Here is a 6,000-nt window from a genome sequence, read left to right as displayed (position 1 = left end):
GGAAAATCAAAAGCAGCACAACCGGTTGTAATAGAACTAAAGGAAGGAGCCTCCCCAGTAAGGGTAAGACAATATCCTTTGAAATTGGAAGCACGAATAGGAATAGCACCCATGATTGAACAATTTCTTAGCTTGGGAATTTTACAGGAATGTGAGTCAGAATTCAATACTCCGATATTCCCAGTCAGAAAGCCAAATGGTAAGTATAGATTAGTTCAAGATTTAAGAGCAATTAATAACATCACTAAAGATATACACCCAGTAGTAGCTAATCCGTATACATTGTTGACAGCTGTGTCGGAAAGGTTTAAGTGGTTCACAGTGATTGATTTGAAAGATGCATTTTTCTGTATCCCCTTGGCACTTGAAAGTAGGAAATACTTTGCCTTTGAGTGGGAGAACCCAGACACGGGACGCAAGAAGCAGCTCACCTGGACGCGTCTACCACAAGGATTCAAAAACTCACCAACTATTTTTGGAAATCAATTGGCTCGAGAGTTAGAAGAATGGAAGACGACTCAGGTAAAAGAATCACCTTTCTTATATGTTCTCCTACAATATGTTGATGACATCTTTATAGCCTCCACAGAAAAGGATGTTTGCCTCAGACTCACTATTGGATTACTTAATATGCTGGGACAAGCTGGATACCGAGTATCGAAAGAAAAAGCTCAGCTGGTAAGAACCCAAGTAATTTACCTAGGCTGCGAAATTTCACAAGGGGTGCGAAAGTTGGGGGTTAATCGAATACAAGCAATTTGCATCATACCCACACCACGAAATCCACAAGAGTTAAGATCCTTTTTGGGCATGGTAGGGTGGTGCCGCTTGTGGATCCCAGAATTTGGACTAAAAGCAAAACCCCTATATGAGGCAGCCAAAAGCCCTGTGTTTCAGTGGGGACAAACTCAAGAAAAAGCATTCCAGAGTCTGAAACAAGCCTTAAAGGAAGCCCCAGCACTAGGATTGCCAGATCTTACAAAACCTTTTCAACTATACGTAAATGAGAGACAGAGACTGGCAATAGGGGTGCTCACCCAAAAACTGGGCTCATGGAAGCGCCCGGTGGGGTACTTCTCAAAGCAGCTAGACACTGTAAGTGCCGGATGGCCAGGTTGTCTTAGAGCTGTGGCAGCAACAGTGCTTCTAATTCGGGAAGCCAGAAAATTGACTCTGGGGAAAAGGATGGAAGTATTTGTTCCCCACATGGTCATTGCGGTTTTGGAACAAAAGGGGGGGCATTGGCTCTCATCAAGCCGCATGTTACAATACCAGGCACTTCTCCGAGAACAAGATGACATTGAATTAAAAATAACTAATCATCTCAACCCAGCAGAATTTCTTAGGAGCAGCAGCCAGGAAGAAGGAGGCGAATTGACACATGACTGCATAGAAATCATTGAACAGGTATATGCCAGCCGGAAGGACCTGAAAGACGAGCCTTTGGAGAATCCGGAATGGGAACTGTTTACAGATGGATCCAGCTTTGTAGAAAACGGAACCAGGTATGCGGGATATGCAGTAGTGACTTTGACACAAATAATAGAAGCTCAAGCTTTAACCCCGGGAACTTCAGCCCAGAAAGCCGAGATACATGCTCTGGTGAGAGCCTTAGAATTGAGTCAAGGGAAAAGAGTAAACATTTGGACTGATTCAAAATACGCCTTTGGAGTAATACATGTACATGGAGCACTATGAAAAGAAAGAGGACTGTTGAATTCTCAAGGATCAGAAATTAAGCACAAAGAACAAATATTAGCACTATTGGAAGCAGTGCATAAACCTCAGGCAGTGGCAGTGATGCATGTAAAAGGACATCAAAAGGAAGAGGGAAAAGCGTTCCAAGGAAACCAGTTGGCTGACAGAGTTGCCAAACAGGTTGCCCGAGAGGTATGGACACAATTAGCTTTATTGCCAGTGCGAATTAACCCTGCAACTTCTTTTCTTGAGCAGAAACCATGGTATACACATGAAGATGAGAAGCTTGCTCAATTTCTCCAGGCCCAGAAGAATGAAAAAGGATGGTATGTCACAGCTGTAGGTCAGGTTCTACTGCCGACAAAAGTAATGAAAACAATTTTAGAAATCGAACATAACAAGTGCCATTGGGGAGCAGACGCATTGGTACAATTTTTAAAACATGAGGTGATTTCCAACCAGATGTTAACAATGGCAAAACGGATTAACGCCACGTGTCCTGTCTGTATTAAAAATAACCCAGTGACACAAAGGCAAATACAACTAGGAAAGTTACAAGTAGGGCCGCAACCAGGAGACTATTGGCAAATAGATTTCTCAGAGCTACCAAAAGCACAAGGGTACCGTTATTTACTGGTGTATGTGTGTACTTTTTCAGGGTGGCCAGAAGCTTTCCCGTGCAGGACTAACCAGGCAAAGGAAGTAATTAAAACCTTACTACGAGAAATCATTCCTAGATTTGGGATCCCATTAGGAATGTCCTCAGATAGGGGACCTCACTTTGTAGCTGGAGTAGTCCAAGAGGTAGCCAGAGTATTAGGGATAGCCTGGGATCTCCATACGCCCTGGAGACCACAATCTAGTGGCCAGGTAGAACGGATGAATCAGACATTAAAAGGGCAGATTAAGAAAATTTGTCAGGAAGCAAAGATACAGTGGCCCCAGGCACTACCTCTAGCCTTGCTAAGAATCAGGATTAAACCCAGAGAAAAGATAGGAGTAAGTCCATACGAAATTTTGTATGGCAAGCCATATCATGCTACAACTTACAAAGGGGACCCTCACTTAGTAGGAGATCAAGTATTGTTGAGTTACATTTTGTCTTTAAATAAAGTCCTTACAGCGCTGCGGGGAGCATTGCAGTGGAACCGGCCTCTGCCCTTGGAAAATCCTGTCCATGACATCCAGCCAGGAGATCAAGTATATGTAAAGAACTGGAATACAGAACCCTTGAAAGAAGTATGGGGCGGTCCTCACCAAGTGATCATGACTACCTACACGGCAGTGAAAGTCCAAGGGATCGACAACTGGATTCACTACACTCGAATCAAAAAGGTCCCGTCAAGATGGGAAGTACAGCCTCTGTCTGCAACAAAGCTGGTGTTCAGGGCAAGGACTTAGTTCTTTTAACATTAGTCTGTATAATGCAGGTGGGAGAAGCATTTGTTAAAATTACAGTTCCGGAGCCAGATGTAATGGTGCCAGAAGGTGCGGGAATAAATTTAACCTGTTTGTTTTCTGACAACCAGAGAGCTGGATTAAAAGAAGTAAAGGTAGCCTGGAGACAAATCACCACAGACGAAGTATTTACAGAAGGAATCGTGACATTTTGGGATATGGAACAGCAAAGAGGTAACACCACATTGACAATATCTCATATGCAAGCTGATCAAGTAGGACAATTCTCATGCATTGTGTGGATTAGAGAAAACTTTGATTATGGGGACATAAATGTAGGTATTTTAAAGGAAAATAAAACCCAAAGGGGGTACTCGGTGCAGGTAATACCAGTCAGTGCACGAGTAAATATGTGGAATGGATTGAGAGATACAAGCCTGGCACTACAGAGAAACCAGGAACAACAAAATTTAGTAGTAGGGTTAATTCGAGATTTTGGACAAATACAAAACGTATCAAAAATAACGGCATGTTTACCTCTGCCACAAGCTGCAGGGGAACCAATCCCTTGGGGAGTGATTCCAGTAGGAAATTTACCCCTAATAAAAAGAGGTAAGAATGGAAGTTGTGAATTAAAATTACGAAATAAAATCGAAATTGAAGTAAAATGGGAAAAGGTTGGAGAAACATTAAGAATATTAACCTATAAGGATTGTCTAATTAGCCATGGAAGGTTAGGACAAATTAGGGATTGGGGAATTCAATTAGCGACAGGGGGAAAAGTAAAACCTGAAGATGCTAAGTGGGAATGTTTTCTACCACATTGGCAAAAGAAAAGAATACCTAAAAATGAAAGCTATTATGAAATGATATGCCAGAACTCATCCCGGCAGGAATCCTCGTGGGACAGTTGGAAAACGGTATGGGGCCCCAGCATATTAGAACATTATAGTTACATTGGACAAGTTAATTGGTGTGTCCAATAGACGGGAAGCAGAAATGCCACTCACACAGAAGTATCTCAAACCAGCACATCTACAAAAACTTTGAGCGCCACAAAAGAAAATTGGAACTGCACCCAAATTCTCACCTGTGACACTCCAGAGAATCAAATTAGTTTGGCACCGGTCAAAATGCTTATAAAATGGGGTTGTGAGTGTAGAAAACTTAACCATACAATTCCAGGAAGTGCTTTCCCGCAGGACCAGAAGGGTAAAACTTTAAGCTGTAAGGATACAACTATCAGGAGTCCAGGAAATTTAGTATGGATTATGGGACATGGACAATGGACAACACATTTGCCATTAGACGGGCCTGTAACACAAATTACCTTAGGGGTTCCCACATTATGTCCTTTTTGGAAACAGTCTAAATTAACGAAGAAAGAGATGCAGTCACGAGCAAAGAGAAAAACAAATAAAGTAGCAGAAGAACTAGGACAGGGAAATGAAGATGAATGGCATGAACCCTCATCAGGAGTTAAATTTGGGTGGGTATTGGAATCCTTGTTTGCACCAATTTCTACATATAGAAACCGGGAGATGCTGTACAAATTACTAGGACAAACTGAGAGGTTAGCTACCGTTACAAAGAAAGGATTTAAGGATCTAAATTTACAATTGCAGGCAACAACAAGAATGACAATCCAAAATAGAATGGCATTAGATTTGCTTTTATTAAAAGAACATGGAGTCTGTGGATACCTCCAAGGAAAGGTTGATCATTGCTGCATACATATCCCAAATGTCACAGAAGAAGTAGAAAAGGACATAAGTCAATTGGAACAAATTGAAACAAAAGTGCATGAAGTCCAGGAAGAAGCTGAACATAACTGGGTAGGAGCACTGTTTAGCTCCCTAGGAATCCAAGTCTCTGGTTGGATATCATCAATTGTACAATATGTAATAATGATTGTATTAATTATTGTAGTATGCATGATTATGTATAGATGTCTTTTAGGAATGATTGCCAGAGAAGGAACTAATACTCGACGTGTCATGAGAGCACTGACCCGGAAAGAAGTAATCCTGCCAACTCGAAAAGAAGACTCACCGTTCTACATAGAAACCACAACTTGAAGAATTGAGCATCCTTGCAGAAAATCTGAAGAATGCTCAAAAGGGGGGAGTTGATACCGAAATAATGAGAAAAAGGACTAATGTAGATATAGTAGTAGTCATGCTAAGGCTTAGAAAACTGCAGTTTTCGGACAGGCCCTGAGAACCTACCTTGTGAAACAATAGTGAAAAGAATTAGTAGAGCATATAGAACATTTAGAACTGTGAAAACAATAATCAAAGGATTTAGTAGGGCATATAGGACATCTAGAAACTTTCAAGATAAGGCTAAAGTATAATAATAATAAATAAAGGGTTCTGGTGATGGGCAAACATACAAGGGGGATTAAGGGGGGTAGCCTATAGTTCTAAGTAGACAAGCATGCAGAATTTATAACTTTTAGGAATGATACCTGCAAGATTTATGTATCTGTATTGTTTTGAAGAATGTGTATTTCTGCACGTAGACCACTTTGTAAAAAGGTATAAAAACTTAATGGAAAAAGGGAGCTGTGGGATCCTGACTTTGGACGCTAGTCCGCAGGTTCCCCGGGCCCTGAATAAAGCACCGCATAAACTGACTCTGTTAGTTTGTGTTCTGTTTGGGGCATCGGGCAACACTTGTACAATTTCACTGTTTTCCTGTGGGCAACTCACTGGAGTGACTGTGCAACCTCATTTTGGAGTAAAGATTTTCATCTATTCTTAAGAGGTTTGGGTGGGGACAGAATAGTTCCTATGATGTTTCTCTCCCCCTATAAATCCTTAAATTAATTCAATTTATTAATTCAAAAGACTTCCTTTTCTTTAGAAATATGTAAACAGATATTTACAATACCTGTTTTTC

The sequence above is a fragment of the Erithacus rubecula genome (assembly GCF_903797595.1).
Source record: "Erithacus rubecula genome assembly, chromosome: 2".
Taxonomy (NCBI): Eukaryota; Metazoa; Chordata; class Aves; order Passeriformes; family Muscicapidae; genus Erithacus; species Erithacus rubecula.
This window is presented reverse-complemented; position numbering follows the sequence as displayed.